A 16,660-nucleotide genomic window follows, 5' to 3' on the forward strand; every position below is an offset into this window, starting at 1 on the left:
CCACATTCGTGTGACATTTGTTGCGAGGGGCGGGGCGGGGGCGGCGATGGGGAGCAGCAAAAGTGTTACACGCAACAACTGAACAGGCAACAAAAGGGTGTCCAAAAAAATAAAAAATTCAGGTGTTTAGACTATGGTATACCTGGTAGTCAAAGGAAAACCTGCAAACTGTTGCCTATGTATGTGTCCTTAAACATTTATAAGAAACTATTAAAGTATCCTTATTAAACATTATATGATCAATTATTCTGCCTTATGGACCGCCACTTTTTCTTCAAGTTATAAAGTTCGCATAGCAGAGCATACCTCACATTCCTGATACCCTGCACAAAAACTGAGAGGGAAAGAAACACCGAAATGAGGCTGCAATGCCTTGTTGCCTTTTATATCGCTTTCATTGCATTTTTGGCGCAGTGCAACGCAAAGTGTGGGGCGGAAATGTGGAAAAAACAGGGGTTGGTGGCAACCGAGGGAAATTGGGGCAAAAGTGCAGCAGTGGAAACCGACGCTGACCATGGGGTGATTATCATGGGAGCCGGGCTAAATGTCATTAGAGCCAGACTAATTGAATGGGCGATAATAAAAAAATAGGGAGGGGCTGCGAGAGTCGGAGAAAGGCATGACAGATAGTAAAATCAAATAGTGAAAGTCTCTGTTGGGTCATAAATTTGCAGGAATTTTAGCCAAATATGCAATTTAAATAACCATACAAATTGCTTTGCATCGTGTATGAATATCTGAAGGAGGCGAAGGCAAATTTTAACTGACTTTTCAGCTGGAAACGAGAGGCAGCAACGGAAATTTCCCCAAACATCCGACTGAAGTATTTAATTTCCTACTCAACGATGCAGTCTGCGCTTCAGGCTACCACTGATGTCATTTCTGTGTACGTGTGCAGACATCCTGGGGGTGGTAAAATGCTGAAGGAAATGCTTGAGTGGGAGGTGTATATAAACCCAGCCAGACATCAGACATGGTGGGAAAAGTCAGGGAGTCCCAGTCAGGTAGCAGTAACATAACGTAACATAAATAGAAAACAGCCACAAAGGCTTGACAACGCGACAAAGTTCTGTTTCTGTTTCAACCGCCCCCACCTTCTTATGACACCCACCTCCTCATAACACCCAGCTCCACATTTCACCAGCCCCAGGGACATATCGGGTACATCCTGCGACACTCCAAGCAACCCCCGCAGTTACATATGCGACAGAAAATTATGAATGAAACGGGAGAAAAGCCGAAGAGCAAGCAAAACATGGGGGAAGGAATATGTAAAAAACAAAACAAATTCTTTAACTAACTGAGAACTTGAGGTTCGCTAGAAATGTTCATTTCTAAATTGTGATTTTTATTTTTATGTATACATAATAATGAGAGAAAACAAATTTGTGTCTGATTGTACCTACTAAGTAGTTGTGTCCGTCCAAGAGAGATTGCTGTCCGTTCTACAGAGATTCCCAGAAAACTTGAGTTGTATTTCATTTTTAATGAGTACAATTTGTGCTTTAAAACTCAGTCTCTCATTAGCATCAGTAGCAGCTACTATCTTTTTGTACTTTAGTTCGCTTTCCCAACTTCAGAGAGCCACAGCAAAGTTTGTCACAAAGTTATAATGCTCTCATTAGGCTCGAGGAATATGCAAGGACATAAGCAGGGCTGGAATTCAGCCGGTTCTTGGGGGCGGACTGCGGCATTCTCTCCGGCATTCTTCCGCTCTTCTTTCCACAACTTTAAATGCAGCAGCACACACACAGCGCAGCACAACAATGCAGCTCAGTTTTAAAAGATTAAAAAGAAAAATGTTCTGTGGACACCAGGAACTTCAACATCAGCGGCAGAAGGAGCAGGACTTTGGCACAGGATGCAGTCTGGGGGCATGAAACTTTTTAGCACTTTTATTGCTGCTGCCACTACAGCAAGCTGTCTGAAACAGACAACAACGCCACACTTTGCCATCAGACGGGGGACAGCACAAATTGTCAGGATGTTGACGAGTCGCTGGCTGATGTTGCTACCTCTGCTAATGTTGCTGCAGTTGCAAGTTCCCATTGCAACGCCATTGCCGTTGCAGTCTGCTGTCTGAATGCAGACATAAACAACAATTTAGAGGAATACAATAAACAGTCATTCTAGCGGGCAACGCAGCAACTTGCCACTCGGCCTGGTCATAAAGCAGGTCTCTGACTCTATATCTTCACCGAAGACAGGGGCAGAAATACATCAAAGATGCGTTTACCTATGGCAAACACTGGGAGAAAATATTCTGCATGTGAATACCATTTCAATAAATTCAAGAAAAGATAAACATTCTGGTCTTTGATTCCAATATGTTTATAAAAATGTCTGTTTCAAAGAAAATCGAATACATTCTTTTGAGTGATCTTGGCCTGCTAACGTGCCTTCGCTGCTTCTTGTAAGGTGAATCTCTCTAGTGCTGCACTTGAACAAAATTAAACTACTCATTTAAGTTGTGATTACCCGTCGCGCTGCCTCAAGTGGTCGTGGGCAAAGTGTGCTTATCAACACCAGAAAATGCAGAAAATGGGCTACACCAGGGGCAAAGTGGGCGGTGCAAGTTTAAACAAATATTTTATAGAGCACACATGATGGTGGCACTGGCACCCAGCAACCAACAGCATCCGTAGCTTCCTCTTCAGGTGAAGCAGCAGCAGCTGTGGGTTAATGCCGGCATTAGTGCAGCACTGGCGTGTGATGGTCTGTGTGTCTGGGAGGGCTTGACATAGTTTCAAGCGGGCGCTTAACGCTGAGTTATCTAAAATACAAACACACACACGCACCCGTAGTGTGGCACAGGTAAAAACAAACACTCACGTTCACAGGTGAAGTTGATTTATGCAACAGCTTGCCAAGGCAACTGATTTTGCACTGATAAAAACCTAGAACTGAAATACGAATAGAATAAATGGTAGGTGCTGCAGATCTTAACTACGCCTTACTTTATAACCTCAGGTTAGCCCTTCCAAATGCATAATTACTTTAAACGTAGATTCATCTTGACATTTGACGTTTTAAAGTAATTTATTTATGACATTATTGTCTTGACCGCAAAAGTTAAAATGAAGTTTTGAGTCAAGTTCCGGTTAAAGTTAAAGTTACACAACGATTTGACCCTAAAAGTCTCCCAGTGCCCGGGACACACTGGCTGAGTATCATAATTTGTAAACTTAAGGCCTTTACACCTATTAAAATAAATGAGTATTAGTGTGCTGCACATGTGTTCGTTTGTTTGTGCCACTCGAAAAACTGGCAGGGCGAAATTGCATTTCATCCCACAACTGGGCCAAAAAGGAATGAGGATACACCGCCGCTCCTTTGGTCCGTTGCAAATTCATGAAATTTTCATCATCGCTTCATGCTGCAGTTGCAGCTTGCACTTATGTGCAACTATTTTATGCATGCAACCAAATAACCATCCCCCGTGTAGCCCCAAAGTCAACGGAGGGTCAGTTCCATTACTTCATTAATGGCCAAAGAGGCAAGAAGGTAAACCCAACGGCAAAGGTGGCTAACAATCGTAAGTTAAAACAGCGGAGTACAAAAATATAATCCGCATAATTTCGTGAAGGGAACGAGGCGAGAAGGCAGCCGCTTAACCTTCTCGCCTTTCCCGCTGCCACATGCGTTCCCGTATAATTAGTCATGAAATTGGAGACCCGAGACGTGCCGAGGGTTTGTCTAGGCGGCATTGAAGGGTTGCCCCAGTCCCCTTGGCCACCACCAATCGTACACCCGACCGCCCGCCAGATCCGCTTGGCTACTTGCCGCGTGTGTCATTCATGCAGCTACCTTCGCACAGCGCAGGTCAAGAAAATAGTGTATAAGCAACATATAAGTGGGCTTCCACCATAAAAGATCATACTTGATATTATACTTGACATATGATTTTCATTTGCCATTGACATCGTGCAATTGTATTAAAATCTAAGCTGTGCTATTCTATTGACCTCAACTGTTGGTATCTGCTGCTGCTGCGCCCAACATGTGGCCCAGGTGATTTGAGCACATATCCCCAGTGTACAACAAAAGATCCAAGAAATGCATCGTTGGAAGCCCAAATGGAGTGGGCCAGTGGGTACTGGCAATGCATCGATGACTTTCCCCTTTGCGGCACCTCATCACAAAAAGTTAAAGCCAGACCGACAGCTGCATTGCGTGTGGCACATGCAACATGGTAATTCAATTTATCCATCGAAATCCGTCAGCGGAATAGAAAATCTGTTCTCCAGCGATTGGAAGACAGACTAAACAAAAAAACAGACCTCGTTAATAAGCAAAACTGAGAAGAAAGTAAACTTATGTATGAATGGGAAAAAGATTCAAGAATTGCCTACTCATCACTATATCTAATTTGCAATTAAAAGCCACAGAATAATGTTAAAAACCCTAAAGCGAGCTTTACTGTATATGCCTCAAGATATGAACTTTTAAAATACAGCTTTAGTGATTTATTTTTACGATTCTTTTTTAGCCTCGAACGCAATCGTTACTTCAGATTGGTCAATTAGCCGCAGATGTGTGGATATGCATAGAAATTTATTGCCAAGCTACGAACATGTCAAAGATATAATAACGGATTTTATGCGGTCATAAAGAGTATACTTGCTGGAAAAACCTTGGTATTAGGCCTATGGATCTCGTTCTCTTGTTTTTTTTTATATGCGCTTAAACAACTATCAGAAAACCAGACCTAACTCAACCCAACTGATTTACGTATACGAGGCGGGGTTTCGGCGGTGGCAGGCGGTTGGGCAAGTGCCGAAAAACTCGTTTTGGAGTCCACTTCAAGAACTGGAGCAAGCTGCTCGAGTATCCATCATCCATCCACTGTTATATTCCAGCATCTCTAGCTCTATCAGGTTTTTTGCTCTTTTTCTATTTTTGAATTGAGCACACAGCTGGCTCGAGAAGAAAAAAAAGGAAAATACTGTGGGCCAAAAAAAAGGAGAATATTTCGCGTTTTATCTGGGCGTTAGGGGCAGGAATAGGAGCATAGGAGAAGTTGGGCCAAAGAATGGCCCGATAGACAGGTGAATGCAAAGATAAAGCTGCCCCCACAAATTCCCGCTGCCAAAGTGGAACAAGTTCAAAATCGCCCGCGGCCATGTGACAAAAACTTGGCAGTCTCAAAGGAGAAAACCCCCCAAAAAAAAAAAACCTAAAATAAAATATAAAAAAAAAATGGAACATATTTCGAGTACGTTTTCCGTGTTCTGCTCACCTTTGATTCCGTCAAAGTTGGTTATCGCAACCTGAAATGGAAGAGAGATACGAATTTAGTCAATTATCGTGAAAAGTACCCACTGGATATAGTAAATAAATCGTACATATGTATTAATCTATATATATTCTCTCATGGAAGTAAATAGATTTATTACTATCCCTCATCCATGCACATTTTCACATCCGCATGGCGGCTTATCAGCTGCTGCTGTCTGACTCGGTTTTTTACTCTGACTGACAGACTGCTTTCGGGGCAAACAGAAAATACAAATAAAGGCGGAATAAATGTAATAATAAACCAGTATAACCATTATGAGTATCAACTAAAGTATACCCAGTAGAATATAAAACTTATTTCATATTAATATAAAACATCCATGCTTTCAAAGTTAGTTCTTTCTACTTATGCACATCCTCTCAGCACCATATACCCCGTATGATTATTAACTAAAGGGTATCAAAAGAGCGCAACACTGGCAAAAGATGACGACGACGCGGCGCAAATATTGATTTTCATGCTTGTATGTATTCGTTCGTATTTATAACCCCGCAGAAACTTCATTTTTATACATGCATCAGCCGAATATGCGTAAACACAAAAGACCCAAAGCAAAACAAAAAAAGAGGGCCCAGACCCTGAGCTTTTTGGCTAGTTGGATGGGGCTTAAAATATTTCAAACACGTTGAAACAATTGCCAAGAAAAGGCGCTAAAACGGAGCGAACAGAAATCTAGGAAATTTGTTCTGCAATTTACGATATGAGGAGGCAGTGGAGGAGTACGCCCCTTTATTTTTTTTTTTCTTGGAGCAATCACATTTGCAGGACGACCACCCCTACGAATTTCTAGGATTTCCCTTTGTCAGCCTCGCCTCGTTTTTATTCTGTTCGCTGGCTGAACTGCTGAAATGGCGAAAGGCTCACGTGACCTGCTTGCCAAAGTCAACGTCTCAGGTCGCAGGATGTGTGGATTGCGCCTCGAGGCATTTTCTAAGGATATTTTCAGCACGAGGAGCGCCTGACCCTATAAGGCAAGCAACTCGGTTCGTTTGAGGAGCAGATGTATCACTTTCGGTTTCCGTCAGTCAGCTGGGTTTTCTGCTCTCTACTCTACCAGCTGTTCCTCTGTATCTGTATCTTTCTCCGTTTCGAGAAGTGTACGCCCCACAAAAAAGAAAAAATAAAAAGCGTTGAAGCAGCGAGGGTCGTGCACACACTTCTCATGTTTATTTTAGATCGGGTACTTGAAGATAGCGACGAACAAAATTTGAACAAACAGCAGGGAGTGACAGAGAACAAACGATGGAGAGCGATTTTATTGGACTTTTTCTAGGCCAATGACTTTTAGCACATCTTGAAAAATCAAAGAGTACACACTAAGATAATGCATCATTAACATAAACATAGAAAGGCAGAAATCTAAGAGCCATTCTGATATCTGTGATAGACAGGCTATCTTTAAATAGATTTATCACTTGCCGTTCAAACATTCCTGACTGCATCATTTGAAAGCAAAACCGCAAATGGAATCAAAACAAAACTGAAGTGCTGACCAGATAAGAGAGTCTCAAGAGAGCTGTTATATGGCGGCCAAAAAAAAAAAAGTGCAGTTTGTACACTATAAAAATAAAGATACTCCTTTAGAATAAAAAAAAATGAACTTGAATACAATCGGAACTTAAACAAAATATATTTGCAATGTTGTCATTTATCAGGAGGTTAAATACACACGGCGCATTACTTTATTCTTGAAGACAATTCGTCATGAAGTTGACGTCAATGAAATAAACTGACGTCAAAAGTATGACAAGCTTGTAAGCCGAGTTGAATTTCATTAAAACAACTGCAATTAATAATATCTTTTGATTAGGCAGTTGCACCCCATGATAAATAACTAATCTTGAAGTACTTTTTGTGTTGTAAGATCCCTACATTTTGGTTGTAGCAACGAATTCAATCCCCATAAACAACGAAAGCAACATGTTTTGGCCTAGCTAAAAATGCAATTTATGTGGCACGGTGGCAAGCAAAAAGCGGCGGCGGCAGCTCTCGAACATGCAATATGGACATGTGAACAATTTTCCGGCAGCACAGCTGCCTGCCTTGTACATTCGATGCAAATGTGGGAAAATATTTTCGAATAGACCACACGAAAGTATTAGGTATTTGAGAATTATCCTCGCAGCGAAAATAAAATGCAATTTACGAAAAACATTCGAGAAATGCCGGCAATAAAAGCCCGAATTGCATCTAAAAGTTTGGTATAAAAGAGAAAACGAACTATTTGAGATATAAATGTTTGTTTGTCTGTTCGAAAAAAACTTGCTTGCTGAGCAAACTTGGTAGATAAAAAGCAAATTTGAGCTCCATCCGCCGTGTGTGTTAATTGAGTGGGAAATCGAATGGCCCTTAAGCCCTGGTCAAATCCCACTTTAACCCCGGCTCGTGACAAGCCCATTTATTGATTTAAAAAATCTATGTCAAATTGATTACAGCGTAGCCCAGTGAGCAAAAAAAAAAATAAATAAAGAAAAACAGCAAACTGCAATAATAATCAGCAAAGTGCATTGCATTGAAGAAGCGTTTGGGGAGCGTTCTGGGCTTCCATTCATTTAATTCCAGTTCACTTGATTTCAGTTTCAGGTTTGGATTCTGCTGTTTTCTATTGAAGCTAAAAAAAAACACCATCTTTTGCAGCTTTTTGCGACAAGTGCAGCCCACTCTAGACACAATTCCAACTGCAATGCACTTGAGACAAAAGCTCCGGCGCAATGCAGCAGGAAAAGTGTGGGGGCGGGGGGAAAATCGCCGAGATGGGAGCATTGAAAACTTAGCCCACCCTCCAAATTGAAAATGGGAACGAGATTTCGCTATCGGCACAATCACAGCGTGACATTTTGTCAGTCGGTTGGACAGTCATTCAATTGAGGCAGTTGCTGAGAAATAACTCGAGTCAAGCGAAAAAGTGGGGACAAATTACTACTTCATCAGTGGAAGTACGGCACAAAAAAGCCTGTTCTAGATTCCTGCAATAAAAAATGCCACGTGATTAAGTATCTCAGCATTGAACTCTCTCTCTGGACAATTATAAAAAAAAATGAGTTTATTATCTGCATTAAAACATAGATAACATCCACATGCTGTAAAAAAAATATTATATATATTTAGCTCAGTTCGCGATATTTATTCCTTATTTTGAGAACGCAATTTGTTTTTATACTCTCTTAAATGCACAATTTACTGGCTTAGCCATAAAAAAAATAGTTGAGCTCAGCAATTTGCTGCGAAAAGCTGAAAACTCCATCCAAGTATTTTAGTTTATCAAAACTTTGTCATGGGAACTATCAAAGCAAAACAAATGTGTTTCTTTTGTTTGGCTTTTTGCATTTGTTTTTTTTTTCTATCACTATCGTTTTGTGTGGCGCTCTCATGCCAACTGAAGTCAGCATGAAATATGCTATGAAAATTTGTAGCTGTCTGGAAAAGCAACACTTACTACCCCCCATCCACAAGTTCCCCTTCTCGGAAAAGCGCTTTTGTCGAGCTCAAGACCCGTCAGACTTAAACTATGTTCATGTCGCGCTTGTTTGCCTGATGAGGCTACAACGAATTTATCACGTATTTGTCACAACGAATTCACGTGTTGGAACAAATACTCGAATAAGCAAACTCGAATAAGCTGAGAACTTTATGAATGGCTGAGCGGAACTCAGTTCAGGCGCTATTATAATAAATATATTTCACAAGTTTCGCCAGCTAAAGGAAACTATATTTTGTAAATAACTATCTGGACAACTGACTTTAAAAGTGCTTATCTGGGGGTTTATACACCTTTTGTTGGTTCCCTAAGATTTCTTACTTAATTACACGCATAATTACAACCATCTAATGTTCTGTAAAGCCGCTTTTATGACCCTGTTTTGCACAACTATGTTTCTAAAGATTTGTGGCAGTTGTGACTAATTACAAACATTGTTCCATCCAACTATTCAACACATACGAAATCTCCGAAGTCAAAGGAACTTCCTGGCCGCAAAGTAGCTGGCTAATGTCTTATGAGCCACAAGTAAAAATCTCTAGAACTTCATGAGCAAAATGAAGAGTTGCTAGGCACAAGTTGCTCAAATGTGAGCTAGGGGTTGTTCCACTTCCCCCCACCCCTCACAAGTTTGAAGTTAAACTTTTTAATTTCATTTGAGGGTTTTGAGTGAGGAATCTCAGTGTGTAAGCGTGTGCAAAGAGTTTGTCTAAGACCTCCCAGAAATGTGAAGTTGTCAAGTTTCCGTGCGTTTGGGGAATTGCCAGAGTCGGGGGTTTAAGGGTTAGGATAGTGGGTTATGGGGTTGGGTTTGGATGAAGGGTTGCTGGCATCTCGAGCATTTGCTTTATTCGCTGTCATTCTGGAAATGCCTTTGCATCGAATTTACACAGCTTCCACACGCTGCTTTACCGAGTACACTGGAAAAAACATATCTTGAAGAATAAGTGTTGTCAGCTTAATAAAATACAAAAGGTAAATAATTTTTTCTGATAGTAACTAACAAATTGAACGAGTTATTCAACATATTTTTACCCAAATTCAATTTAGTTTATATTTTCTTATTTCAGTGTAGTTTCGTGCGCTTCGGGTGGCATTTGTATCTCCCAAGACAGTTATTGCGGCTACAGCTCTGCCTGTGCTCCACTTTCGTGTTTATATTTATCTGGCTGGTGGCCCGAAGCTCCATCCTGCCGCCGACCAATTCACATCCTGGCTCCTGCCTTCTGCTCCTTGGCTGGCTGGCAAATTCACACCTTGTACTTGCTGATGCGGGTTCAATGCACCGAAACTTCATTTGAATATTAGCCCTTACCAGATAGACAGAGATTGCATTCGGAATCGATTTGCCATTTCGTTGGCCTGTCACTGGCAATAACCAAAGTTCCCAGGACCTTTGGCTCGTGCGAGAAAATATTTACAAAACTTTGTGCCAAAAAGTCCAATATAAGCGCAACAGTCTCATTTTTTCCCATTTATTGACTAGACTATCTGCTATCCGCTATTTCGCTTTGCAGGGATTAGCCAAGTTTTTGGCAGCACACACATTAAACGTTCAACTTCAACTCGATTTTCTCAGCTTTTTTTACGATCCCCGTTGGAAGCCGAGAGTTGAGTTCAGTTTTATTAGTTTTTACCACGCTTTTGGTATTTATTTGGCCAAAATAAGACGGGGGGAACTCAGTGCGGCAGGACTTTTCGCCTCATAAACTTTTATTGTCCCGATCCTCGTAATTAAAAAGTTTTCACTAAGTCGCAAGGCAGAGCTCTTATTTTAGTGTCATCCCATAAGTTTGGATGACTTGCTTGGGCCTTCGAATTGGGTCGAGTTTCAGTTGCAGCTGCAGTTTCTTCTACGTGAGTGGCACTCATTAAAAGTGCCCCACTGACCGAGTGGATTAATTGAGCCGCAGGGATTATATTTTCCAGCTTTGAGCCTTCTTTAGGGATTTACTAGGCGAGGTACGAAGAACTTAACTATATTCAATAGATTTATGAATATATTTATGTTAAGTTTTCAGCTCAAAGAAGCTGGGTTCGGAAAAATCGAATTTTTGAAATTTAAAAGCTGGAATCGTTTGCCCATTTTTTGCCCATGTTTGCCCACCAATTAGTTTTTTTTGCCCACGTCCAGTTTTTGAGATATGAATTTTCGAACAAGTTCGAAAATTTTCGAAGATCAAAAATTTCACTTTTTTCAAAATTTTTTTTTTTTAATCGCAATAACTTCGTTTGCCCACGTTTGCCCACCCTTTAGAATTTTGAAATTTTCGAAAATTTTCAAAGATCAAAAATTTCACTTTTTTCAATTTTTTTTTTTTTAAATCGCAATAACATCGTTTGCCCACGTTTGCCCACCCTTTACAATTTTGAAAAAATTTATACTTTAGAAAATATAAGACATTCAAGTTTACCTAGGTGTCTTTACCCATCCTTTGAAATTAATTTTTTTCGTTTGCCCACCCTTTAATATTACATTTTAACGTTTGCCCACCCTTCAAAATTATTTTTTTTCGTTTGCCCACTCTTAAAAATAAAAAATTTCGAATGCCCACCTCTTAAAACTAAAAAATTTCGTTTGCCCATCCTTTAAAATTAGTTTATTTCGTTTGCCCACCCTTTAAAATTAATTTTTTTCGTTTGCCCACCTTTCGAAATTAGTTTTTTTCGTTTGCCCACTCTTAAAAATAAAAAATTTCGATTGCCCACCTCTTAAAACAAAATAATTTCGTTTGCCCATCCTTTAAAATTAGTTTATTTCGTTTGCCCACCCTTTAAAATTAATTTTTTTCGTTTGCCCACCCTTCGAAATTAGTTTTTTTCGTTTGCCCACTCTTAAAAATAAAAAATTTCGATTGCCCACCTCTTAAAACTAAATAATTTCGTTTGCCCATCCTTTAAAATTAGTTTATTTCGTTTGCCCACCCTTTAAAATTAATTTTTTTCGTTTGCCCACCCTTCGAAATTAGTTTTTTTCGTTTGCCCACTCTTAAAAATAAAAAATTTCGATTGCCCACCTCTTAAAACTAAATAATTTCGTTTGCCCATCCTTTAAAATTAGTTTATTTCGTTTGCCCACCCTTCAAAATTAGTTTTTTTCGTTTGCCCACTCTTAAAAATAAAAAATTTCGATTGCCCACCTCTTAAAACAAAATAATTTCGTTTGCCCACCCTTCAAAATTAGTTTTTTTCGTTTGCCCACCTTTCGAAATTAGTTTTTTTCGTTTGCCCACTCTTAAAAATAAAAAATTTCGAATGCCCACCTCTTAAAACTAAAAAATTTCGTTTGCCCATCCTTTAAAATTAGTTTTTAACGTTTGACCACCCCTTAAAATTTGTTTATAATGTTTGCCCATCGTTTAAACTTAGTTTTTTCGTTAGCCCACCTCAATAAAATAAAAATTTTCAGTTAAAAACATTTGCCCACCCCTTAAAAATGATTTTTTTTCGATTTTCCACCTATTAAAACTAAATTTGTACGTAATAGCTGTAAGTTGTGGTGCCAATTCACATATTTTAAAATCGGCGGACAGAAGCACTTATATGATTATAATGAACATACATACGGAGATCGCGACCCGTTACATGGTTTTTTCTTTAATAATTATAATATAATGTTATTCATTCGCTTACAATTTATCAATTCTTCTTAATCATTGATAAATTTCATGCAAGTGTTGATGAACATACATATAGTTTTTTTTATTTATATAATATATATATATATATTTATGTATATATTTATGTACATACATATATGTGTTCATATATTTTTTTTTTATTAGTTTTTATTAAAACTAAATATAGGTGGAAAATCGAAAAAAAATCATTTTTAAGGGGTGGGCAAATGTTTTTAACTGAAAATTTTTATTTTATTGAGGTGGGCTAACGAAAAAACTAAGTTTAAACGATGGGCAAACATTATAAACAAATTTTAAGGGGTGGTCAAACGTTAAAAACTAATTTTAAAGGATGGGCAAACGAAATTTTTTAGTTTTAAGAGGTGGGCATTCGAAATTTTTTATTTTTAAGAGTGGGCAAACGAAAAAAACTAATTTCGAAAGGTGGGCAAACGAAAAAAACTAATTTTGAAGGGTGGGCAAACGAAATTATTTTGTTTTAAGAGGTGGGCAATCGAAATTTTTTATTTTTAAGAGTGGGCAAACGAAAAAAACTAATTTTGAAGGGTGGGCAAACGAAATAAACTAATTTTAAAGGATGGGCAAACGAAATTATTTAGTTTTAAGAGGTGGGCAATCGAAATTTTTTATTTTTAAGAGTGGGCAAACGAAAAAAACTAATTTCGAAGGGTGGGCAAACGAAAAAAATTAATTTTAAAGGGTGGGCAAACGAAATAAACTAATTTTAAAGGATGGGCAAACGAAATTATTTTGTTTTAAGAGGTGGGCAATCGAAATTTTTTATTTTTAAGAGTGGGCAAACGAAAAAAACTAATTTCGAAAGGTGGGCAAACGAAAAAAATTAATTTTAAAGGGTGGGCAAACGAAATAAACTAATTTCGAAAGGTGGGCAAACGAAAAAAACTAATTTTGAAGGGTGGGCAAACGAAATAAACTAATTTTAAAGGATGGGCAAACGAAATTTTTTAGTTTTAAGAGGTGGGCATTCGAAATTTTTTATTTTTAAGAGTGGGCAAACGAAAAAAACTAATTTCGAAAGGTGGGCAAACGAAAAAAACTAATTTTGAAGGGTGGGCAAACGAAATAAACTAATTTTAAAGGATGGGCAAACGAAATTATTTTGTTTTAAGAGGTGGGCAATCGAAATTTTTTATTTTTAAGAGTGGGCAAACGAAAAAAACTAATTTCGAAAGGTGGGCAAACGTTAAAATGTAATATTAAAGGGTGGGCAAACGAAAAAAATTAATTTCAAAGGATGGGTAAAGACACCTAGGTAAACTTGAATGTCTTATATTTTCTAAAGTATAAATTTTTTCAAAATTGTAAAGGGTGGGCAAACGTGGGCAAACGATGTTATTGCGATTTAAAAAAAAAAAATTGAAAAAAGTGAAATTTTTGATCTTTGAAAATTTTCGAAAATTTCAAAATTCTAAAGGGTGGGCAAACGTGGGCAAACGAAGTTATTGCGATTAAAAAAAAAAAATTTTGAAAAAAGTGAAATTTTTGATCTTCGAAAATTTTCGAACTTGTTCGAAAATTCATATCTCAAAAACTGGACGTGGGCAAAAAAAACTAATTGGTGGGCAAACATGGGCAAAAAATGGGCAAACGATTCCAGCTTTTAAATTTCAAAAATTCGATTTTTCCGAACCCAGCTTCATTGAGCTTAAGTTTTCATCACTATGGTAACTCTGAAATTTCAAGTAAGGATAATCTAAATAATTGCTGATAAGCGTGGTTTCATTTGAAATTCCTTTCACTCTTTGAGTGTCCTGCAATTCCTTTTAATTTGTTTGTGACTGTATTGAACTTTTGACCTCGTGTTCAATAAAATAATGGATGTAGCATGCCACTCGAATTAGTTTGCTTATGGCCGCATAAGAACGCCATCAAAAACGGAATAAATACGTTGAGAAATTTATTTCTCGGTCCGATGCATCGACAAAGGAATATTTGGTCGGTGGGAAAAGTAAAAACTCAATTTATGAAGCGAACACCGAAAATCTACCCTTTGGCCGCCGCTGGAGCGAAGTCAATGAAAAATGCGATTGGAATGCCAGAAATGTTTGGCTTCACCTGGTCAGCAGAGCAGCCAAATTGCTCACCTCCACAGCTCCGTTTGTGCGTTTTTGTTGTTGCACGACTGGCCTGTGTTGCATGGTTTATGTGCTCTAATTGGAGTAACAGAGCCGAAAACTTTCTGCCCATGAATGCCTGCCGCCCATAATAGAAGCTTTATGAAAATCGATAAAATCGAAAACTAGCCAACACAACAGGGCCACAGAAGCTGAAATAGGAAGAGCAATACAACCACCAAAGCTCCACACAATCGAATCCATGGAAAAGAAGTGAGAACGATTCGATCCTGGTGACGAAGTTTGGAATACCCTAACTATCTGGGAGGTTGTAAAGGTACTAAACTAAGCTAGGGTAAATTGAGATATTATGAGCTGGATTGCTTTTAAAGTACTCTCATGCTCTCTCTAATCTTTCAATTATGTGTAATCACATTAGAACTTCGTAGGGATGATCGTACTTCGATAACATTCGATAACTTCGATAACATTTTGTATTACATTACCCTAAAACTTTCTCCGATAATCATCATACCCTCTTCCTAGGGCACAAAAACAGTCCGCCTGAGTCCGGAAATGTGTGCGGCGGTACGTGGTTCTGGGCATGGGCCAGGAGCACGCGTCATCGTCGCGGCCGCTCAATGGCAAGGCGAACAGGACGTGGGGTGGTGGTGGGCGGCGGAAGGTGAGTAGAAGTGAGGAGGACGCCGGGGCAACGGAACGGAAGGCCGGAACAAAGCTCGCCGAGTGCGAGAGCGAAAAAAAAACAACCACCGATGCAAAAGTTGGCGGCGGTTTATGGGATGAAACAATGTTTTGTTGCCCACCGGATGTTCGGCGAAGGTAAGCGGTGAAGTGGGGACTGTGTGTGTGTGTGTGGTAAGTGGGGAGTTGGCTCGAACAGGAGCTGCCTGCAGACAGATAGGGAGAGATATATGGGTAGAGAGAGAGGGAGAGAGATGGAGAAATATGGAGGAGCTCAACAGGACACAACAATGCAAATGTTTGCAGTGTCCACAGGGAAAATATTGCACGAAACTCCCTTTAATTTGTGCTAATTATACTCCCAATGATCACTTGAAAAAAAAGTTCTCTACTTTAATTTATGTATATAACTTTACTTCTCTAAAAACAAACCAGAATACAAATTGGCAAATTGAGTTGAATAAGCCTGCACAAATTTCTCTCAGTGGTCACTCATATCCCATAGCTTCAGTTTCCATTTGCGAATGGGTGTGTGTTTCCAAGTTGATCCTCATCCTCATCCACATGGAGACTCGATTTTCACGTTGATTTCGCCCCGCTGCAAGCATGCGAGTGTTTTATAGCCAACGACCTGTGCTAATCCCATAAATCTAATTGGCCCCGGGCCTCGCTCCACTCCTGGCCAGCTTTTGGGTTAGGCGGTCACACACACACACAGGCCGAAATGGCAAACAGCAGGCCAAACAAAAAAAGGGGGGACGGAGCAACATCCTCTGCCATGTCCATGTCCATTTCCATGTCCGTGTCCAGTTCCCCTTCCCGTTCGAAATACGCTCTCTTCGCCCGGTGGAAATTGCGCCTGCAGCTTTGACCATTAAATGTGACTGCAAACTTTTCTTTTGCCAGCAAAAACTTAGCGACATAAATTAGAACTTTGGCTGGGAGCAGCTTCCCCAACCATTTATCCCCCCTTCCCCGCAGGTGGCAATGCTCCAATAAAGTGGCGCTCGCTGAATAAAAACAATTGCGAAATGCAATGTTGTGCCTGCAGCGGCAACAACTTTATTTTTAGATGCACTTAGTCCTGGCTGACTTGTCACCTGAATGGCAAAAAAATAAAACATAACAGCTATGCTTAAAAATATTTCACGGGGGAATTGAAGCTTGACATACCCAAATATATTATTGGTAATAGATAGCAGATCATTTCAACATATATTACAATAAAATATATAGATTCATATTAAATAATCCATTAGATGCATACTATTCATTTGCAAAAGTTCATACTTGAAAACGAAGACTTTTTGTTTTAAATTAGTTTGCTGAATTAGAGACATGAGTTTCAATACACTTATTTTCTGCCGTTACCAAATCGCTGCCATGATGATTATGGCTAGCTCTCGTAAGGGTATAGAGAGAGTAAAACTTTAAATTGGCATCAAAACTTTTGAACTTTTGC

The 16,660-nt window shown here is 39.2% G+C and overlaps 1 protein-coding gene across 2 annotated transcripts in view; it reads right to left on the reverse strand.

Moving 5' to 3' along the window:
* The window catches only part of LOC117139331 (tyrosine-protein kinase Src64B), a 36,461-nt gene that overhangs the window by 14,724 nt on the left and 5,077 nt on the right, over positions 1–16,660 (reverse strand). For both annotated transcript variants that reach the window (XM_033301577.1, XM_033301578.1), the window contains exon 3: positions 5,240–5,270. The gene's annotated coding sequence lies outside the window, so the exon portion shown is untranslated. The remainder of the gene's footprint in view (positions 1–5,239; positions 5,271–16,660) is intronic.

Source organism: Drosophila mauritiana, chromosome 3L, assembly GCF_004382145.1.
Source record: "Drosophila mauritiana strain mau12 chromosome 3L, ASM438214v1, whole genome shotgun sequence".
NCBI classification, from domain to species: domain Eukaryota; kingdom Metazoa; phylum Arthropoda; class Insecta; order Diptera; family Drosophilidae; genus Drosophila; species Drosophila mauritiana.